The sequence below is a fragment of the Sus scrofa genome, chromosome Y, assembly GCF_000003025.6.
Source record: "Sus scrofa isolate TJ Tabasco breed Duroc chromosome Y, Sscrofa11.1, whole genome shotgun sequence".
In the NCBI taxonomy this organism is placed as follows: Eukaryota; Metazoa; Chordata; class Mammalia; order Artiodactyla; family Suidae; genus Sus; species Sus scrofa.
The window spans coordinates 7253287-7276775 of NC_010462.3; the positions used below are offsets into that span (position 1 = coordinate 7253287).

Here is a 23489-nt window from a genome sequence, read left to right on the forward strand (position 1 = left end):
GTGGCATTTTTTTTCTTCGTCTGATTTATCTCACTCAGTATAATGCTCTCAAGGTTCAGGCATGTTGAAAATGGCAAGATTGCATTCTTTTTCATGGCTGAGTAATATTCCGCAGCATATTGTTATATATACACCACATCTTTAGCCACTTATCTTTTGCTGGACATTTAGTTTTCTTCTGCATCTTGGTTACTGTAAACAGTGCTGCTGCTGTGAATATTAGGGGGCACAGATTTTTTTTCGAATTGCTGTTTTTCCCTTTGGATAAATAGCCAGAAGTGGAATGGCTGAATCCAATGGTAGTTCTATTTTGAATTAACTTAACAGTCTCCATACTGTTTTCCACAGTGGCTGCACCAATTTACATTCCCACCAACAATGCACAAGGGCTCCTTTTCTTCCACATCCTCACCAACACCTGTTATTTATTGCCTTTTCGAGTCACCACAATTTCAAACATCAATGGCTTGGGATGTCGCATCCTTAGAGGGAAATTTAGGGGGGAAATATCATGCATATCTTCAGGTATGCAATTATTTAGCCAACATTCACTAAATGTTTCTTAATACTAGGCACTGGATGAGACGTTTTATTCACTCAATCGTTTGCTTAATGGTTCAAGAATTGTTGGGAGTTCCTGTCGCGGCTGAGCAGAAATGAATCTGACTAGCATCCATGAGGAGGCAGGTTCGATCCCTGGCCTCGCTCAGTAGGTTAAGGATCTGGTGTTGCTGTGAGCTGTGGTGTAGGTTGCAGATGTGGCTTGGATCTGGCATTTCTGTGGCTGTGGTGTAGGCTGGCGGCTGCAGCTCTGATTCAACCCCTAGACTGGGAACCTCCATATGCCTTGGGTACGGCCCGAAAAAAAAAGACAAAAAAAAAAAAAATTGTCAGGCAGTGATTTGGTGCTAGTCAGTGTCTTAAGAGGTGGCTGACAAGTGGGGACCAAAAAAATATGGCTGCTGCCTTTTAGGAAGCGTTGGCCTTTTGAAGGAAGTCATTTGAATAATTAGACGCTGAAGTGAATGTCTAAGGGGAAAAACAGGGGTCGCTGAGAAGGGCAATGTCAGAGATTTCGAGGTTTGTCCAAACTCCAGGGTTCTCTTGGCCATTTTTTGGTCCATGTTTCTGCAGTTCGCCCAGCCCATTCCTCAGCCCCACGAGTCCCCCCAAACCCTCCAGGAGGTCAGGGTTCTGCTGTGCCCAAGCGTCTCCCTTTGCATCACAGGCGATGCAGACAGGGAGCCTCACCACCCTTGGGCAGGTGGGGGGAAAAAAAAACCAGTTTTATCACTTTGCCAGGCAAAGGAGGCCACAGCAGGCTAATGCTCTTGGACCACCGGGCTAAGCTGACCCATGAGCTGGACAACGGGGGTCCCAAGGACCGGCTCTGAAAGTTTGCATGATAAAAACCAGCCCGAGAGAAGCCAACTCGGGAAAAGAGCCAGAAGGCCGTCACTTCCAGCAATGGAGGAGTTTCAGGCATGGAGGAAGAATTAAAAGCCTCGGGGTGAGGAGGTCAGGGTTTTGTTTGGAGGGAGGCAGACAAAAATGATGTGGCTGGAGAAAGTCAGGGCTGGACCGCGTGTGTCATCTTCTCCAAGAATATCCCTCCATCTAGGCTGCTTCCTTGTCTGTGAATAGGATTCCTCTGTGTACATGGACCACATCTTCTGTATCCATTCCTCGGCTGACGGATCTGGGACCTACACCAACCGCCTGTGGCAATGCTGGATCCCTATCCTACCGCGCGGGGCCAGGAAGCGAACCCACGTCTTCTGCAACACTCTATCAGGTTAGGGTAAAATGAAACTCCACGTCTGTAAGCCGAGCGCCTTCCCATCCCATGAGTGATGAGAATGGGGAACCACCCCCAAGGAATGTGAAATCTGGGACTTGTCACAGGTCCATTGAAGCGGGAGCTCCCTGGCAGAGGCGAGTGCAGCCTTTGAGGCAAATTGCTTGGCTGCAAGTTGACGCTGTCTGTGCTTCATCATGGTTTTTGTTCAATGGGTTTTGTTTTTTTTTTTAATTTCCCATCCTTCGTTGAAGAACAAGGGGTCAGTTCACACGAGGTGAAAGGAGAGGGTTCTTGCGGATCCAACCGGGAGGTGTTTCTTATTTATAAGCACTGAGGCTACGTGAGATTTCTCCCCAGAGAGACGAGGCTACAGCCAGTCTATCGTGGGTTCACTTTGCACCTGCCGCTCCTGCTCTTCCCTTTCCAGCATGGGTAGAGGGTTTTTGGTTCTCAAAGAAAGAGGGGCCCCCTGGATGATAGATTTTTTTTTCATCAGGGAAAAGAAAAATCAAGGCAATGCCCTAAAAATAAGTTCTCGTCTCCAGGAAAAGTTCTAGATGCCTTTTCTCTGGAACAATGCTCAACCACGGCATAAGGCAGACACACACAGGAAGGCTGAGGATCTGAGGATTGAGGGCACTGGTGTTCCTTTTGGCAGGAACCAAAGGGGCCAGGGAGGAGGAACTAAGAGATTCATGTATTTTCAAAATTTTAAACCTATAAAAAAAAATTTAAAAATACAAAAAAGTGAAAAAATACATAAACATTTAATTTTACTAAAATGAAAAATAAAAATTTAATTTTACTAAGTTCCATTAGTTTTAAAATTTAAAAATACCCAAAAAAGAAAAAAAGTAAAATACATAAAATTTAATTTTTCATTAAAAATTTAATTTTAATGAAACATTTATTAGAATTTTGTATACAATTTTTTTTTCTTTTTTATGGCTATACCTACGGCCTATGAAAATTCCCAGGCCAGGGGCTGAGCTGAAGCTGCCGTCGCTGGCCTACACCACAGCTCACGGCAATACCAGATCCTTAACCCCTTGAGCCAGGCCAGGGATCGAACCTGCGTCCTCATGGACACTGTTGGGTCCTTAACCCAAGAGCCACAGCGGGAACTCCCATACAACTTTCAAAGGTTACTTTCCATTGACAGTTATGATAAAATAGTGGCTTTGCTCCCCGTGCAGCACAGAACTTGGGAATTTACATCTTATGCTCTGCGGTGGAAACTTGATGGTATTTCCTTTGTGTCTCCTCTTCCTTGTTCTTGCTCTTACAGCGAAAAAAGATAAAATCAGACAGCTCCATATGAAAGCACAAGTTGAGGAGTTCCCCTTGTGGCTGAGTGGTAATGAGCCCGACCAGTTTCCATGAGGACGCAGGTTCGATCCCTGGTCTCGCTCAGTGGGTTACGCATCCAGTGTTGTGGTGAGCTGTGGTGTAGGATGCAGATGTGGCTTAGATCCCACGTTGCTGTGGCTGTAGTGTAGCAGATGCAGCTCTGATTTGACACCTGGCCTGGGAACTTTAGGTGTGGTCCTAAAAAAAGCAAACAAACAAACAAACAAAAACAAAAAACAAACAAACAAAAAAAACCAAAAAACCCCCCAAAAAAAAAAAAAAAAAAAAGCAAGCAAGCAAGCACAGAGTGGACTCTAAACATGCTTGGTTACAATGCCAGGGCTACCCACTGCCTCCAGAAACCGTGGAATGCCCTTATTTAATGCAGTTTGCAAAAAAAAAAAAAAGAAAAAAAAAAAAAAAAGTCCCGCACGTGGCCATATCCAGAAGCCTAAGTCCAGACCAAGTAAACATGAGACGTTTCTCAGCCGTTTTCAGTTCTGGTGCATTTCCCTGTGCACGTATCCTTTCTGTTGAGGAAGCCACGTCTTCGAAAAGCAGAAAGATGAGATTGTGCCCTAAGGCCAAAAAACCCCCAAAAAGTGTCCACCACCTAAGCCTCAAGGTCCTGTCGACTGGCTGAGAGCTGGCCCTGGCTGAGGCCGTTCCACTCAGCCCGAGTCTGCAGAGGAAAATCCATCAATTACGTTAAAGCTACTGCCCGGATGGGTATTTAGGGACGCGTCTAATTTGTTCCAGACGTGTCCCCCTACGTACAACAGGCTCCGTCTCCCAGGCTGACTCAGAACTAGGGTATCTGCGTGTCTACTGCTGTGGTCCCCCCACAAACGGGAGCTCTCCCCACGCAAAGTCATTTCTGGACGTCGCATCCATCTTAGAGGATGTGAAATAAGATGGAGAGGAAACTGAACACACACACACACACACACACACACACACACACAGAGCGAGAGAGAGTCTCAAGGCTGCACCCATCTGGTTTTGATTGGAGCTGGGCATTTGTTTTTGTCGTGTCACTTTCATTTTTCCAAGCGGCTGGCGGGGGGAGAGGTCATCATGCATGCAACCCCTTGGCCAAACAGCCACCTTCTGGTTCTCCCTGGTTGCATGGAAACACAGCGACGACACAAAACCTCCGTCTCCGAGTTTACTCGGACCCTTGCAGCAACACCCGTCTTCGTGGATCCCACACATGTTGGGGTGGCTGACGTGTGCCAAGAGCTCCCGGGCGTAGGAGCGAAGGTGGAGGAATCCCATTTCTGCTTCCTCCACCCCACCTTGGTGGGCTGAGCCCCTCTGGGTCCACGGAAGGGTCCGAGAGCCAACACAGCAAAGCTGCAGATGAGCGCTCTGCTGCTTACGCCGCAGCGCGAATCCCCAGCGTGGACACTCGGGAGACCTGATTTTTGGTCGCGCTCTCCAGGCACAGACCACACTGGGCAGACGCAGGCTGGGTGGGAGACAGCACTGCTCTTAGCGGGAATTCTTCCGCAGACCACGAAGGAGGTTCATCTCGGGAGAGAGTCACCATCAGCTGCAAAAGAAACCCTGAGAAATACAAGACGATGACTCGCCCTTGAAAGCAGGATTCTCTCCAGGCAAAGACCTCTAGATGGCTGGGCTGTGGTTTGGCCGGTTCATTCCCAGACTTCTCCCACATCTTGCTCTGTGTGTTTCAGTGCTGTGCTCCGAGGGGCAAGGACCTAGAGCGTTTTTATAACTTTTGGGTGCAAATTGTCTAATCACTTCACACGAGCCTTCGTTACCTCTGTGGCTTTCTTTTTATTCCATTCCATTCCATTCCATTCCATCCGATCCCATCCTATTCTATTTTCTTTTCTTTTTGCTTTTTAGGGCTGCGCCTTCAGCATATGGAAGTTCTCAGGAGCTGAATCAAAGCTGCAGCTGCTGTCCTACGCCACAGCCACAGCAATACCCAATTTGAGCCATGTCTGCAACCTACAGCACAGCTCACAGCAATGCTGGATCCTTCACCCACTGAGCGAGGCCAGAGATGGAGCCCACGTCCTCATGGATACTAGTCGGATTCATTACCACTGAGCACCAAGGGGAATCCTCTTTCTTTCTTTTTAAAAATTGCTTAAAGTCTTTTTTGCTTAATGTGACTAGAGCTACAGAAAGTTTCTCTTCACATGGACTCATCAATTTTAGGGTTTTCATATCTTTAGCTTAGCCTTTTTTCTTTTTTTTAGCTTTGCCTTTCTTTGATTGATTTTAGACCCTTTCGAAGAGCAAGAATGTAGATTTTTTTTCCAATCTGTAAGTTGTATTTATAAAGAGGCTTTTTTAGTCCATTTATATTTATTACAGTTGATGATATGTCTACGTTTCACTTCTTGTGCTCATTTTGTGTTTTTATGAACCACTTACTTTCTTTGCTTCTATTATTTCTCTCCTCTGATATCTGAATCTTAAAAAGAATCCTCTCATCTTTTTACGAGGAAGCCATGGTCTCCAACTTCATAATTGAGGGACTACATTTAATTCGCGCAACTATTCCCAACAGCCAAGACATGGAAACACCCTAAATGTCCATCAACAGAGGAGTGGATCAAGAAGATGTAGTATATGTCTACAATGGAATATTACTCAGCCATAAAAAAGAATGAAATAATGCCATTTGCAGCCGCATGAATGGGCCTAGAGATTATCATACTCACTGAAGTTAATCAGACAGTGAAAGACAAATACCATACACTATCACATCTATGTGGAATCTAAAATATGATGCAAATGATCCTGTCTACAGAACAGAAACAGACTCACAGACATAGAGAACAGACTTGCGGTCGCCAAGGGGGAGGGAGAGGGAGTGGGATGGATGGGGAGTTTGGGGTTACAGACGCAAACTGTGACGTTGAGAATGGATAAGCCATGAGGTCCTGCTGTCCAGCACGGGGAACTCTATCCACAGTCTCTTGGGATAGACCAGGATGGTAGACCGTTTGAGAAAATGCATGTATATCCACGTATGACTGGGTTACTGTGCTGTACAGCAGAAATTGACACAATATTGTAAATCAACTCTAATAAAAAAATTAACATACCTAATAACTTCAGCAGAAAATAATAAAGCTAACATCTTTACTATCTTCTCAAAGAAACGACCTGTTTTCACTCTATCCCCCATTTATTCTGCAAGTTACAGCATTCCTAAATTTGGGTCCACCTGGCCTCTATGCCCTCAGATAGTCTAAATGTTATCACTGGGGGTGCTGGGGGCACACGGGTTTTACACGGTCAGGGATGGACTGGGTTTACCCCCGGTCCTTTCATCCCGTTGCTCACAGTGCTGCCGGCATCCCCTTCCTTCAACAGACTTCAGCATTGTTTTCCCTGGGCGTGTTCTTTCAAAGTCCTAACAATGAGTGTCAGTGAGAGGGAAGCACTCTGGCTTTGTAGTCTGTCTGTATTTCCTCGGTACGCAGAACAGACTCGACTCAGCATAGAATTTTAGACGGCCAGCAATTTCTCTTTCATGCTTTAAAGACTATCTCCCAGGCTGCAGCCCTTCTGAGGCTGCAGAGACATTTTCTATGCGTCTCGTGGGATATTTTGAGGCAAACTGAGTAGAGCCTTGTGGGCTCCTGGGCACAAGCTTTTCTGCATCCCGCCCATGTCCTGTTTTTAGGGAATAAGCTTCAGCCTACAGGCCCTTCCCTGAGCCCCTAAAGGCAGGTGCCCACAGGTGCTGATCAGGGAAGGGAGGGGATGCAGAGACCAGGGAGGGGCCGTCAGGGGACCACAATGCCACCTGGGGGGCAGGTCCTGGTTCCCCCTCAAGGGATACACACAGCAAAGGCTTTGAGCTCTTCTGCAGAACTAATGAAAGCGAGAGAGGACAGACCCACCAGGACCAGTCCTGGGGCCACTAAACACCAGCTCTGAAGAAGAATGCAAACTTGCACCCACCCTGAACCTTATCTGCGGCCCTATTTTTCCACTCCCAACTACAAAACCACCTCCTTATCCCTCTCAAAGGGGGACACAGTCTATAGGGCTGCCGTGACCCCCTTGGCCTGGCAAAGCAAGAAAGCTACTTTTTTTCTCCTTCGCCCAAAACCCTGCCTTCTACTCAGCACCAGTGGATAGAGGCTGAGTTTCAGCAACAGTGACCTGCCTACGACCTGCCTATTTTAAGTTTTTCTCTTTGTTTTCTTTCTTCCTTTTTTTTTTTTTTTTTTTTTTTTTTTAGCATATGGAAGTTCCCAGGCTAGAGGTTGAATTGGAACTACAGCTGCCAGGCGACACCACAGCCACAGCCACGTGGGATCTGAGCTGTGTCTGTGACCTACACCACAGCCCACGGCAACACCGGATCCTTCACCCACAGAGCGAGGCCAGGGATCGAACCTGCATCCTCATAGAGACTCGTCAGGTTCTTAACCTGCCGGGCCACAAGGGGAACTCCCACAAATTGATCTCAATAGTCTTCTAAATTTTCAATTTTCTCAACAGTCTTCTTAATCCTTCTAGAGAAGACTATTTGGTCCTCACGGAACTCCTGTAAGGTCCGTGCACTTGGGAGGGGCTCTTTGGGCATCCTCTGTGATGCCTCCATAGTCAACACAGCCAAGGTCCTGGTTCTAAAAAACCCTCTACACAGGTACAGACTTTGGTTTTCTTTGGCTCTGCTGGGACCTGCTACGAACCCCCGTCCTGGCAGGCGAGGGGCATTCTTTTTGCAGATCAATCATCAGAACCTTCCATCCTCCCCGGGAAACAGTATGCGTGTCACCCCTGATGGGAGGGAGTTGAAAAAACCTGCTGAGCCAGACAGCTCTCCCTGCACACAGGATGTTGACCAAACACTTAGGCTGGACCAGACTGGGTGGCCACAGCTTTAATAGGGCCGGTTAAACGTGTTTGCTCATGGAATCCCAGTGTTTTGCAGGACTCAGAACCTGATAAACAGTGGCAACTGGACAAGGTTACCCATCCGTGGAAAATTACATAACGACGGATTTGTCAAAAATGGCAAGTTACCCTTGGGCTTTAGCGAGGAGCATGATTAACGCAAAAGACACTATTCATTGTGCTCTTAACTCCATCGCGTGGTTGTCCCCGTGGTGGGCAACCTCTGACCTGTGGGGGTTTTTATTTTCTTTTTTTTTCCTTTTGGCCACACCTATGGCATGCAGAAGTTCCTGGGCCAGGGATCGAACTCGAGCCACAGCAGTGACAACACTGGGTTCTTAACCAGCTGAGCCACCAGGGAACTCGTTTTCATTTTCACGTGGCCTTTGTTGCTCAGAATGAGCTGCTTTTTTTTCATCTTTGGGATCTGTCTCAGGATAACACTCCTGAGTGAGCAGAGAGAGAGTTTCTCAAAACCTCCATTTTTAAACTGAATCTCTGTGCTGACAACGCTGTCTTCTGCATGGAAACCCTGCTGTGTGCTAGATATAGACTGTGGGGTCTTTTCCTTCATGACCCATCCCAACTTGTCCCAAATTCTTTTTTTTTTCCCCTAGGGCTGCACCCTCAGCACATGGACGTTCCTAGGCTGAATCAGAGCTGCAGCTGCCAGCCTATACTAACCACAGCAACGCCAGATCCGGGCAGCATCTGTGACCTACACCACAGCTCATGGCAATGCAGGATCCTTGACCCACTGAGCAAGGCCAGGGATTGAACCTGTGTCCTCAGGGATACTAGTCAGATTCGTAACACACTGAGCCACAACAGAACTCTGCCAACTTGTCACAAATTCTAAACTCTGATTTTTTGAAAAAATATGAATCAAAACCTAGAATAAAAACACAAGTCAAGTTCTCAGAATCTAAACTGCATGAACATTTTGCTGGTCTGTCTCTGTTGTTAGGCATTTATGGACCTGTGCCTCGGATCTAAGAAACTAATGAATTGAGACTGTAGATTGCCTTGACATTTTTTAACAGAACTAGAACAAAATATTTTTAAATTTATATGGAAACACATAAGAGCCCAAACAGCCAAAGCCATCCTGAAAAAGAAACAGAACCGGGGGGATCAGGCTCCCTGACATCAGATTATATCACAAAACTAGAGTCATCAAAACAGTATGGCACTGACGCAAACCAGAAATGTGGATTAATGGAACAGGATAAACCCGCACACCTACAGACAATTAATTTATGACAAAGGAGGCAAGAATATACAATGGAGAAAAGACAGGCTCTTCAATAAGTGGTGCTGGGAAAACTGGACAGCTCCATGCAAAAGAATGAAATGATAGCATTCTCTGTCTTTCCGTCTTTTTAGGACCGCACCGCAGCACATGGAGGTTCCCAGGCTATGGGTCTAATTGGAGGTATAGCTGCCCTCCTATGCCAGAGTCACAGCAACGCTAGATCTAAGCCGTGTCTGCAACCTACACCACAGCTCACGGCCACACCAGATCCTTAACCCACTGAGCAAGGCCAGGGATCGAATCTGCAACCTCACGGTTCCTAGTCGGATTCAGTTCCACTGAACCCCGACAGGAACTCCCAGCTTTCTCTAATATCATACAGGAAAATAAACTCAAAATGGATTAAAGACCTAAATGTAAGACCAGATATGATTAAACTCCTGGAGGAGAACAGAGGCAGAACATTCTTTGACATAATCTGCAGCAATTTCTTTTTGGATCCACTGCTTAGAGTAATGAAAATAAAAACAGAAACACATGGGACCTACATAAACTTAAACACATTTGCACAGCCAAGGAAATCAAACGAAACAAAAAGGCCACTCACGAAATGGCTGAAAACATTTGCAAATGAAGTGACACACAAGGGACTAATCTCCAAAAGGCACAAACAACCCGTGAAGCTTGATATCAAAAAAGCCAAACAACCCAATCAAAAGATGGGCAGAAGACCTGAACAGACGTTTCTCCAAAGAACAAGCATATGAAAGGATGCTCCCCATCGCTTATTATTAGAGAAATGCGAATCAAAGTTACACTGAGGGACCACCTTGCACCAGTCAGAATGGCCATCATCAAAAAGTCTACAAATAACAGGAGCTCGTGAGTTTGTTGTATCGCAGAGATGATCACAAGCTGATATATCAGCTCTATGTCAATAAATGTTTTAAAAAGGACCCAAAAAAGGAGCATTTGCTTTGTCTTCTTATTGTTCTCCCCCCTTTAAACAGTGAAGGGTGTCTAGAAAGTCAAGAGGCAGGAACTTAGGTGGCTTGGAAGAAGGTGTGCCTGTTCCCAAGAGAAAGGCCACGAGACTGTGTCACTATCATGTGGTCATTCCACAGGGCATTTGCTTTCTTTCTTTTTTATTTTCTTTTCAGGGCTGCCCCCGCAGCACATGGAAGTTCCCGAGCTAGGGGTCGAATCAGTGCTGCAGCTGCCAGTCTACACCACAGCCACCGCAACACAGGCTCCGAACTGCACCTGTGACCTACACCACAGCCTGTGGCAACACCAGATCCTTAACTCGCCGAGCGAGGCCAGGGATCAAACCCGCATCCCTTGGATGGACGCTATGTTGGGTTCTTAACCCGCTGAGCAGCAACAGACACTCCCACAGGGCATTTTCATACCTGGGTGTGGACGTCTTCCGAGCCGAGGGTGGGGGTGGCTGTTAAGCAACCCATTCTGACTCCACCGCTTCAGAGCTGGGTCCCCTTGGGACGTTACACAACACTTAGTGGCCTCCGTTTCCTCATCGAAACATCTGGACCCTTCCCCATCCATCTCCCGTGAGGTCAGCCACTGTCAGAATCGGAAGCGCCAAGCGTTGCATCTGGGGAAGGAGAGATTCAAAATGCCAGGTGGGTTTCAGGGGCTCCCGAGGTGCCTTGGGGATCCCGTCCACACCCACCTGTTCCCACGGGGCTGAGCACCTGTTCCCCATGGGCTCAAGTTCCCATCACTCTTCTCTTAACCCATGTCTCACCCGTCCCTCCGGTTCCGCCCACGATTACAGCGGGCGTCCGTTCCATCCTGCTCCTCTTCTCCTGGGACAAAGCAGTTTGTTCCTCCAACTTTTCATGAGCTGCAGCATCGGTTCCCATGTGCCCGCCAGGGCACCCCCTTCCCCTGGGCTCTCTGTGCAACAGCTGGTCACTGACGGGTCCTTCACGCCCTCTCCATCCATCCTGAGGTCAGAAGAGGCGGCTGCACCTCGCAGACTCCTTCCTCCTCTGCCTTCCTGATGAAACACGAAGATTCCAAGATTCGTGCCTTGCGATCTCGCCTACTTTTCACATCCTCCTTTATGGCTGCATCCTCCCCAACTTCTCAGCGGCCACAAGGGGCCTGGCGGGTGGCTGTTCGGGGCATTTCCCTTCTTCTCGAGCCGAAAGCTCTCAAATTCCATCCTGGCAGGGGAAGCTCCTCCAAGGGGACCACATCTCAAGAAAAACACGAAAACTGGGACATCACGCTGCATTTCTTACACGAGTGGGAATCTGGAAACCCCTGGATGTGGAAGATTGGACTTCTCAGTGCTTAGCTTCTGGGGGCTGACTTTTCCTCTGGCGCCAAAGATGGACAGCAAACCCTTCTTTTGGCTCCCCCCTTCCCCATCTCTGCATCGGGTTCGGGAACTCAATTTCCTGCGGAGTCATGGACAATACATGTACTGTCAAAAAAAAGAAAAAAAAAAAAGGTTGGGTGACAATGACACGTGTTCTATCTGTTTTGCATCACATAAAACGTGTTTCTTTTTTTTTTTTTTTTTTTTTTTTTTTTTTTTTTTTTTTTTTTTTTTTTTTTTTTTTTTTAGCATATGGAAGTTCCCAGGCTAGAGGTTGAATTGGAACTACAGCTGCCAGGCGACACCACAGCCACAGCCACGTGGGATCTGAGCTGTGTCTGTGACCTACACCACAGCCCACGGCAACACCGGATCCTTCACCCACAGAGCGAGGCCAGGGATCGAACCTGCATCCTCATAGAGACTCGTCAGGTTCTTAACCTGCCGGGCCACAAGGGGAACTCCCACAAATTGATCTCAATAGTCTTCTAAATTTTCAATTTTCTCAACAGTCTTCTTAATCCTTCTAGAGAAGACTATTTGGTCCTCACGGAACTCCTGTAAGGTCCGTGCACTTGGGAGGGGCTCTTTGGGCATCCTCTGTGATGCCTCCATAGTCAACACAGCCAAGGTCCTGGTTCTAAAAAACCCTCTACACAGGTACAGACTTTGGTTTTCTTTGGCTCTGCTGGGACCTGCTACGAACCCCCGTCCTGGCAGGCGAGGGGCATTCTTTTTGCAGATCAATCATCAGAACCTTCCATCCTCCCCGGGAAACAGTATGCGTGTCACCCCTGATGGGAGGGAGTTGAAAAAACCTGCTGAGCCAGACAGCTCTCCCTGCACACAGGATGTTGACCAAACACTTAGGCTGGACCAGACTGGGTGGCCACAGCTTTAATAGGGCCGGTTAAACGTGTTTGCTCATGGAATCCCAGTGTTTTGCAGGACTCAGAACCTGATAAACAGTGGCAACTGGACAAGGTTACCCATCCGTGGAAAATTACATAACGACGGATTTGTCAAAAATGGCAAGTTACCCTTGGGCTTTAGCGAGGAGCATGATTAACGCAAAAGACACTATTCATTGTGCTCTTAACTCCATCGCGTGGTTGTCCCCGTGGTGGGCAACCTCTGACCTGTGGGGGTTTTTATTTTCTTTTTTTTTCCTTTTGGCCACACCTATGGCATGCAGAAGTTCCTGGGCCAGGGATCGAACTCGAGCCACAGCAGTGACAACACTGGGTTCTTAACCAGCTGAGCCACCAGGGAACTCGTTTTCATTTTCACGTGGCCTTTGTTGCTCAGAATGAGCTGCTTTTTTTTCATCTTTGGGATCTGTCTCAGGATAACACTCCTGAGTGAGCAGAGAGAGAGTTTCTCAAAACCTCCATTTTTAAACTGAATCTCTGTGCTGACAACGCTGTCTTCTGCATGGAAACCCTGCTGTGTGCTAGATATAGACTGTGGGGTCTTTTCCTTCATGACCCATCCCAACTTGTCCCAAATTCTTTTTTTTTTCCCCTAGGGCTGCACCCTCAGCACATGGACGTTCCTAGGCTGAATCAGAGCTGCAGCTGCCAGCCTATACTAACCACAGCAACGCCAGATCCGGGCAGCATCTGTGACCTACACCACAGCTCATGGCAATGCAGGATCCTTGACCCACTGAGCAAGGCCAGGGATTGAACCTGTGTCCTCAGGGATACTAGTCAGATTCGTAACACACTGAGCCACAACAGAACTCTGCCAACTTGTCACAAATTCTAAACTCTGATTTTTTGAAAAAATATGAATCAAAACCTAGAATAAAAACACAAGTCAAGTTCTCAGAATCTAAACTGCATGAACATTTTGCTGGTCTGTCTCTGTTGTTAGGCATTTATGGACCTGTGCCTCGGATCTAAGAAACTAATGAATTGAGACTGTAGATTGCCTTGACATTTTTTAACAGAACTAGAACAAAATATTTTTAAATTTATATGGAAACACATAAGAGCCCAAACAGCCAAAGCCATCCTGAAAAAGAAACAGAACCGGGGGGATCAGGCTCCCTGACATCAGATTATATCACAAAACTAGAGTCATCAAAACAGTATGGCACTGACGCAAACCAGAAATGTGGATTAATGGAACAGGATAAACCCGCACACCTACAGACAATTAATTTATGACAAAGGAGGCAAGAATATACAATGGAGAAAAGACAGGCTCTTCAATAAGTGGTGCTGGGAAAACTGGACAGCTCCATGCAAAAGAATGAAATGATAGCATTCTCTGTCTTTCCGTCTTTTTAGGACCGCACCGCAGCACATGGAGGTTCCCAGGCTATGGGTCTAATTGGAGGTATAGCTGCCCTCCTATGCCAGAGTCACAGCAACGCTAGATCTAAGCCGTGTCTGCAACCTACACCACAGCTCACGGCCACACCAGATCCTTAACCCACTGAGCAAGGCCAGGGATCGAATCTGCAACCTCACGGTTCCTAGTCGGATTCAGTTCCACTGAACCCCGACAGGAACTCCCAGCTTTCTCTAATATCATACAGGAAAATAAACTCAAAATGGATTAAAGACCTAAATGTAAGACCAGATATGATTAAACTCCTGGAGGAGAACAGAGGCAGAACATTCTTTGACATAATCTGCAGCAATTTCTTTTTGGATCCACTGCTTAGAGTAATGAAAATAAAAACAGAAACACATGGGACCTACATAAACTTAAACACATTTGCACAGCCAAGGAAATCAAACGAAACAAAAAGGCCACTCACGAAATGGCTGAAAACATTTGCAAATGAAGTGACACACAAGGGACTAATCTCCAAAAGGCACAAACAACCCGTGAAGCTTGATATCAAAAAAGCCAAACAACCCAATCAAAAGATGGGCAGAAGACCTGAACAGACGTTTCTCCAAAGAACAAGCATATGAAAGGATGCTCCCCATCGCTTATTATTAGAGAAATGCGAATCAAAGTTACACTGAGGGACCACCTTGCACCAGTCAGAATGGCCATCATCAAAAAGTCTACAAATAACAGGAGCTCGTGAGTTTGTTGTATCGCAGAGATGATCACAAGCTGATATATCAGCTCTATGTCAATAAATGTTTTAAAAAGGACCCAAAAAAGGAGCATTTGCTTTGTCTTCTTATTGTTCTCCCCCCTTTAAACAGTGAAGGGTGTCTAGAAAGTCAAGAGGCAGGAACTTAGGTGGCTTGGAAGAAGGTGTGCCTGTTCCCAAGAGAAAGGCCACGAGACTGTGTCACTATCATGTGGTCATTCCACAGGGCATTTGCTTTCTTTCTTTTTTATTTTCTTTTCAGGGCTGCCCCCGCAGCACATGGAAGTTCCCGAGCTAGGGGTCGAATCAGTGCTGCAGCTGCCAGTCTACACCACAGCCACCGCAACACAGGCTCCGAACTGCACCTGTGACCTACACCACAGCCTGTGGCAACACCAGATCCTTAACTCGCCGAGCGAGGCCAGGGATCAAACCCGCATCCCTTGGATGGACGCTATGTTGGGTTCTTAACCCGCTGAGCAGCAACAGACACTCCCACAGGGCATTTTCATACCTGGGTGTGGACGTCTTCCGAGCCGAGGGTGGGGGTGGCTGTTAAGCAACCCATTCTGACTCCACCGCTTCAGAGCTGGGTCCCCTTGGGACGTTACACAACACTTAGTGGCCTCCGTTTCCTCATCGAAACATCTGGACCCTTCCCCATCCATCTCCCGTGAGGTCAGCCACTGTCAGAATCGGAAGCGCCAAGCGTTGCATCTGGGGAAGGAGAGATTCAAAATGCCAGGTGGGTTTCAGGGGCTCCCGAGGTGCCTTGGGGATCCCGTCCACACCCACCTGTTCCCACGGGGCTGAGCACCTGTTCCCCATGGGCTCAAGTTCCCATCACTCTTCTCTTAACCCATGTCTCACCCGTCCCTCCGGTTCCGCCCACGATTACAGCGGGCGTCCGTTCCATCCTGCTCCTCTTCTCCTGGGACAAAGCAGTTTGTTCCTCCAACTTTTCATGAGCTGCAGCATCGGTTCCCATGTGCCCGCCAGGGCACCCCCTTCCCCTGGGCTCTCTGTGCAACAGCTGGTCACTGACGGGTCCTTCACGCCCTCTCCATCCATCCTGAGGTCAGAAGAGGCGGCTGCACCTCGCAGACTCCTTCCTCCTCTGCCTTCCTGATGAAACACGAAGATTCCAAGATTCGTGCCTTGCGATCTCGCCTACTTTTCACATCCTCCTTTATGGCTGCATCCTCCCCAACTTCTCAGCGGCCACAAGGGGCCTGGCGGGTGGCTGTTCGGGGCATTTCCCTTCTTCTCGAGCCGAAAGCTCTCAAATTCCATCCTGGCAGGGGAAGCTCCTCCAAGGGGACCACATCTCAAGAAAAACACGAAAACTGGGACATCACGCTGCATTTCTTACACGAGTGGGAATCTGGAAACCCCTGGATGTGGAAGATTGGACTTCTCAGTGCTTAGCTTCTGGGGGCTGACTTTTCCTCTGGCGCCAAAGATGGACAGCAAACCCTTCTTTTGGCTCCCCCCTTCCCCATCTCTGCATCGGGTTCGGGAACTCAATTTCCTGCGGAGTCATGGACAATACATGTACTGTCAAAAAAAAGAAAAAAAAAAAAGGTTGGGTGACAATGACACGTGTTCTATCTGTTTTGCATCACATAAAACGTGTTTCTTTTTTTTTTTTTTTTTTGTCTTTTGTTGTTGTTGTTATTGTTGTTGCTATTTCTTGGGCCGCTCCCGCGGCATATGGAGGTTCCCAGGCTAGGGGTTGAATTGGAGCCGTAGCCACCGGCCTACGCCAGAGCCACAGCAACGCGGGATCCGAGCCGTGTCTGCAACCTACACCACAGCTCACGGCAACGCCGGATCGTTAACCCACTGAGCAAGGGCAGGGACCGAACCCGCAACCTCATGGTTCCTAGTCGGATTCGTTAACCACTGCGCCACGACGGGAACTCCATAAAACGTGTTTCTGACAGCCGGCAATTTCCAGCAAATACTCTCCAGGGAGGGGTAAAAGTAAGTTAAAAAAAAACTACATTCCTCCATCATTCAGGATCTTTATCAGAAAAGTCGTGTTCATTTTACCAGGAATTATATACTATAAGTGTTCCTCACTGAAGTCCTGTTTTCGTTACACTGGGAAATGGAAATGCATAGTTAGAAATGCAACGTGTTCTCCTTGAAATACGGGAGATGGCTGCCAACTTAATTTCCTGTGTGTTACCTCCCAATACGATTGTGTGAGTCTGTTTCATTTCTCATCCTGCATATTCGCACCCCCCACCTCCTCAGGACTCTCACATTTTAGATTTGGTGTTTATGAGCAGAGAACCCTATGACGAGGGAAGGCGTGATGCTTTCATTACCAAAATGTAAGAAGTTCAAATATGTATTGTCTTGAGGGCACACTGATAAGACTATGTCCTTTGTATTTTGCGGGAAGGAACACCTCCCAAAGATACACAAGAATGGATTTTAGCAGGATAGATGTTCCTCAAAAAACCAGAAATAGACCTGCTATAGGATCCAGCCATCCCACTCCCGGGCATCTATCCAGAGAAAACCATGACTCGCAAAGACTCATGTACTCTGATGTTCATTGCAGCACTATTTATAATAGTCAAGACATGGAAACAACCTAAATGTCCATCAACAGAGGAGTGGATCCAGAAGATGTGCTCCACATAGACAATGGAATACTACGCAGCCATTAAAAAGAATAAAGTAACATGATTTGGAGCAACATGGATGAACCTCAAGGTGATCATACTAAATGAAGTCAGTCACAGAGAAAAAGACCAATTTCATATGGTATCACTTATTTGTGGAATTTAAAATGTGACACAAAAGAACCCCTATGAAGGACAGTATGGAAGTTCCTTAAAAAGTTAAATACAGAACTACCATATGGTCCAGCAACCCCACTCCTGGGCATCTATCTGGAGAAAACCCTAATTCAAACAGATACTTGCCCCCCAGTGTTCGTAGCATCACTATTCACAATAGCCAAGACATGGAAACAAGCTAAATGTTCATCGACAGAGGAATGGCTTAGGAAGATGTGGGACATATACACCATGGAATACTACTCGGCCATAAAAAAGAACAAAATTCTGCCATTTCAGCCACATGGATGGACTTAGAGACGATCATACTAAGGGAAGTAAGCCGGACAGAGAAAGACAAATACCATATGATGCTACTTATATGTGGAATCTAAAAAAATGCAAGACTAGTGAATGTAATAAAAAAAGACACAGACTCACAGATACAGAGAACAAAGTAGTGGGGAGAGGGACAGTGAGAAGGGGAGTGAGAGGTACAAACTACTATGTATAAAAGTAATAAGCTACGAGGATAGACTGGACAGCCCAGGGAACAAAGCCAATATTTTACAATAACTATAAATGGCATAAAACCTTTAAAAACTGTGAACCACTCTATGGCACACCTGTAACATGTAATATCATATATCGTAAATCAGTCGTACCTCAAAAAAAAAAAAAAAAACAGTTTCAGGGCAGCAGGAGTAAGAAAGATCAGTGAATAATACAAAGCATTCTTGGAGTTCCCAGTGTGGCTCAGTGGTAATGAACCCGACTCCTATCCAAGAGGACTTGGGTTCAATCCCTGGCCCTGATCAGTGGGTTAAGTATCTGGCGTTGCCATGAGCTGTGGTGTAGGTTGTAGGTATGTCTTGGATCCCGCATGGCTGTGGTCGTGGTATAGACCGGCAGCTGCAGCTCCGCAGGGACCCCTCCCCTGGGAACCTCCATGTGCTGTGGGTGTGGCCCCCCCAAAAAGCAAACAAAAATTCTTTGGGTCTTCCTTCTCAATCCCTCCCTTCAAAGTGGCCAGAGGTACTAATCAGAAGAGTAAGTTCCTATTTGGGCCATGCCTTCTTCCTCCCTCTCCAGGAAAAATGTTTGGAAATAAACTTGACATGCAAAACAAATTAAGTAGATGACCCTAGGCGTGGTACCTTTTGAGTCTCAAGAATTCTCTCAAACAAGTGACCGCTGAATAAACAAAGAGCAGTGCCTCATGGTGGCAGGGGTGGGGTGGGTGGGTGACACAGCAGATGTGAAACTTTGCCTGAGGGTCAGAAACGTAATTCGTTCCATGTTAGGACTCATCCTCCACTTTTGTTTATTTATTATTTTTTTTTTTTTTGGCTGTGCCTGCAGCCTGAGAGATCAAACCAGAGGGACTGCAATGACCCAAGCTGCTGCAGTGATAACAACGGGTCCTTAAGCCACTGTGCCACCAGGGAGCTCCATGCTCCATGTCTCTGCTTACCGACCATGCTTCAGAGAGAGAGAAAATGTAATCTCTTCCCTTAGCCCAAGAAGTACAACCTCTAACATCCTCCAGCCCTTGAAACAGAAATCAGCCAGTATAGTGCTTAAAAAGGGATCACGCAAATAACCGAGCCATGATACCGTAGAGCAGAAATTGGCACAACACTGTAAATCAATGCTCCTTGCAAAATAAAAATAAATGCTAAAAAAAAAAAAAAAAAAAGGTATCAGGCTGGAGTTCCCCTTATGACTCAGCGGTAATGAACCCAACTAGGATCCATGAGGACATGGGTTTGATCGCTGGCCTCGCTCAGTGGGTTCAGGATCCAGCACTGCCGTGAACTGTGCTGTAGATCACAGATACAGCTCTGATACGGCCCCTACCCTGGGAACATCCACATGCTGCAGGTGCAGCCCGAAAAAGACAAAAATAAAAATTAGACATTAAAAAAGGTATCACACAAATACAGTTTGGTGTTATGTTACTATAACGCTGTCTGGTGGATAAAGAGAAGCAAAGCTTAGAGGGGACCAAAAAAAAAAAAAAAAAACGTCGAGGAAACTGGAAAAAAAAATCCGGAAAAAATGTCTTGTGTAAAAATCTCCCAGAAGCTGGGTTTAAATGCTTCCTAGCACCCCATTAATAATATCCGAAGCAGCTGTGCTCCGGCCAATTCATGAAGAAATCTAAGAACTATGATTGGAAGATTGTAAAAACACTGAAACGTTGGTGCCCAGAAAGCAACGTGGAATTTTAAATGCTGCTTGTATTTCCAGTAGCAAATTTACTAACACACCAACCCAAATATGTGAATTTGTATAATATATCATGTGCTGTAGAAATGCTTCTCTGGAGCAGCGAGAGGAAAAATGGTTATTTTGTAGAGAAATGATAAATAAAGGCATTCACTGGGGTTTTTCTGGTTTTGGGGTGTTTTTTTTTTTTTTTTTTTTTTTGCATTTTGTCTTGATTCTCATGGACCAAAGTGTCTGCTCGCCAACACAACATTACCAGAAACGAGGTTCAGGCTGGCTTCGCTGTGGGTTTTCAAACCATAACTTCAAATTTTCCGAAGCAATTCTTTTTTTATTTTTTATTTTTATGATGGTCATCTCTAAACGTAATGCAAAGGGGCAAAGATACAAAACACGCGGTGTTTATTTAAACCGTCTAGTCATTCCCTATTTTTCCGTATGTCAGATGCTCCCCAACCTGTACATTCATCCGCTCAGCCCACCTGAAAGCGTGCTCCAGCATTTGACATCGTGGAAATTTCAAGATAGGAGTTCTCCTGTGGCTCCGCGGGTTAAGGACCCAGGGTTGCCAGGAACGTCTGCCCCAGGCGTGGCCAACAACTAAACACCAAAACAAATCCAAAGTCTTCATTTGATTTGGAGCTGCGTCGTGGCGCAGTGGGTTAAGAGTCCACCTGCAGGGGCTGGGGTCGCTGCGGAGGCGGGGGTTCAATCCCCGGCCCCTACACGTCCACATCCAGTGGGCGTGGGGTGGCCACTACTGGAGAACCTGACGGTGCGTGGCAGGGAGCAGGGCTGGTCCAGAGGAATGGCGAGCAATTTTACAAGCACTTGGGTGTAGCGCTCTGAGCGGGATCAAGCCTGTTCTTTCAACGTCATCTTCCACTCGCTCGGATGGAGAGGCATCATGCCAACTGACACAGGGAAAGCCAGCGCACATTTCTGGTTTTCATTTTCTCCACCGCGTTTTTTAAAAAATATAGATTCTCTTTGTCTACTTGGAGGGCACTATATTTTCTTTTTTTAGCAAAGAGCCCTGAGTCTCCCCATACCGGTCAAAAGATGGTCAGAAATACAGATGAGTTACTGTTTGTTTGCTTTTTCTTTTCAGGGCTGCACCTGCGGTGTAGGGAAGTTCCCAGACTCGGGGTCGAATCGGAGCTTCAGGTGGAGGTCTACCCCACAGCCACGGCAACACCAGATCTGAGCTGCCTCTGTGACCCACGCTGCAGCTTACGGCCACGCTGGATCCTTAACCCACGGAGCGAGGCCAGGGATGGAACCCGCGTCTTCATGGATCCTAGCTGGATTCTTAACCTGCCGAGCCACCACGGGAAGTCCGGTAAGTTACTGACAGTGGATCTCATGTGTAGACTTAGGAGGTAGCTGGGCTCAGACCGGGTGCTTGCCTTTTAAGTGACAAGGGACAGAATGGCTGCTGAATGAAGAGGCTGGCATGGGTATGCTGTCCCCTCCAGCCCTGTGGCTGTATCCATTTTTGCTGGTGATGGATGCGCTGCCTGGTTGCATTCCACAGGGGCTCAGGGAGTTCCCATCATGGCACAGCGGAATCCAACTAGGAACCATGAGGATGCGGGTTCAATCCCTGGCCTCGCTCCATGGGTTAAGGATCCGGCATTGCCGTGAGCTGTTGTGTAGGTCGCAGACGCAGCTCGGATCCCCCGTTGCTGTGGCTCTGGTCTAAGCCGGTGGCTACAGCTCCGATTTGACCCCTAGCCTGGGAACCTCCATGTGCCGTGTGTGTGGCCCTTAAAAAGACAAAACAAAACAAACCAAAACAAACCCAGGGGCTCAGGGTGATATTCTAGTAGATGGCGTGGCAGCCGACGTTGAATGAGGCGGTGGGACAAGGGGACACTGTGGCTGATCCAGGACTCTTAAGAGGGACCCAGCCCCTTGAAGAACTAGACCTAATTCCTCGCAGCCCAGGGAGGGGGTGTGTAGGGCAGAGAGATGGGGAGACAGGTTAGGGAGATAGAGACGGGTCCAAAAATGCTCGGCCACGTGGGTGTACGTGAAGCCACATAAGCGTTTAAGTGATGGATGCTATTCTATGATGTGAAGTTATGGGTGTTTTTTTTTTTTACTTTTTACTTTTGATTGAAGGAGAGTTGATTCACAATGTTGCAATCATTTCTGCTGGACAGCAGAGGGATTGTTTTATATCAGAGTTTATATCTGTGAATCCCAAACTTCCAGTGCATCCTTCCCCCCTTTCCCCTGTGGTAACTCCCCTCTTCTCTCTCTAAATACACACACACACACACACACACACACACACACATATATACAGTTATATATATTGTGGTTACATATCATGTTATATATACATATGTGACTCTGAGAAAGAAGCTAAGACTCTATATGAGACTATACATATTCTCTTTCAGATTCCTTTCCCATATAGGTGATCAGAGAACACTGGGCAGAGTTCCCTGTGCTGGACAGCGGGTCCCCATGGGCCAGCCATTCCAGAGACCTCCGTGTGCTCATGCCAACATGGGACCGTTTTGCTTTAGAAAGACGGCAGAAGGGTCTGCTTTGCATTTCTGCACATCCTTTGGCTGCTGCGGGGAAACTCGGGGAGTTTTGCTGAAAAAAAAACCACAGTGCACTCCAAGGGGCACAGGGAATCGATACTTAAAAAAAGCAACAAACAAACACACAAACACTACGGGGCAAATGAAAACCAGCAAAGCTCGCTGGCTTTCACCATGTCACCTGGCAAGATGTCTCTCCATCCAAGGGAGTGGCAGATGACGTCGAAGAGGACAGGACCGGTCCCGCAGAGGCTCAAAGCTCTATACCCAAGTGCTTCTTAAACTGCGCATCATTCCTCTGGACCAGCCCTGCTCCCCGCATTGTGCCCCGATGCTCTGGGATTGCGGCAGCCCCAGCAGGTGCCGATGCTTCTCACGGAAGACACGAGCTTAGAAAAGGCACCTGCAATCAAATTCAAGAAGTGATCTACTACGTTTGGGGTGAGCAGATGCAAACGACTGCCTTCGGGGTGCATAAGCCAGGGGGTCCTGCTGTTGCGGTCCTGGGAACTCTCTCCAGTCACGTCTGACGGAACACGATGGAGGCTAATGTGAGAACAAGAATGTACACATATATGTGTGACTGGGTCACCTTGCTGTGCCGCAGAAATTGACAGAACATTGTAAATCAACTACAAAAAAAATTCTTCTTTTTAAAAAAAGGCGTGATCTGTATATTGGGAGGGAGGTTGCCCCCGCAGACGAAGAGATGGGTAGGCATCCATATGAATGAATTCTCGTGTCACCATCTTCTTCCACGCTGGGGCCAGGTCTTCCGTAGAGCTGGACGGGCCAGGTCTTGTTGGCTGAGAGACTCCAGCTCATTGGCTCCAAGTCTTGTACTCAAGAAAACGCCTGGAGGGCGTGCATCCCATTTTGTTTAACATTTGACTCTGGTCCTGCAGCTTCTCTGCCAAGGTTTAAGTGCGAAGGGCCACAAACAGACCGTCGATGTAGGGTGCCTAACAGGAGAGACGGGACGGCTGTGTGGAGTCACTCGATGCTCCGTCTTACTCCAGGACCGCTTACAAGGATGCCATTAGGTGTCACAACGGGCTTATCAGTGTGAAATGTGCCTCCTTTTGCTCTCTACACAATGAGGCATGTTCTGTCTGCTTGACGCATGGAACTCTGGCTGATAAGAGGCCTGGGGGACCCCGCCAGAGACAAGGTCTGCTGTGG

General features: G+C 47.3%; 1 long non-coding RNA gene across 5 annotated transcripts in view; it reads right to left on the reverse strand.

Moving 5' to 3' along the window:
- LOC102160243 overlaps window positions 1-23489 on the reverse strand; it is a 71871-nt gene that overhangs the window by 38838 nt on the left and 9544 nt on the right. The window contains exons 5-9 of one of the 5 annotated variants that reach the window (XR_002340903.1): window positions 15590-16276; window positions 15234-15436; window positions 11074-11760; window positions 10718-10920; window positions 3438-4706 (exon numbers count right to left, since the gene is read on the reverse strand). This is a non-coding gene — a long non-coding RNA (uncharacterized LOC102160243). Of the gene's footprint in view, window positions 1-3437; window positions 4707-10571; window positions 10921-11073; window positions 11761-15233; window positions 15437-15589; window positions 16277-23489 lie in introns of those variants that run through there. The other 4 variants (XR_002340902.1, XR_002340905.1, XR_002340904.1 and 1 more) reach the window with 4 other exon arrangements.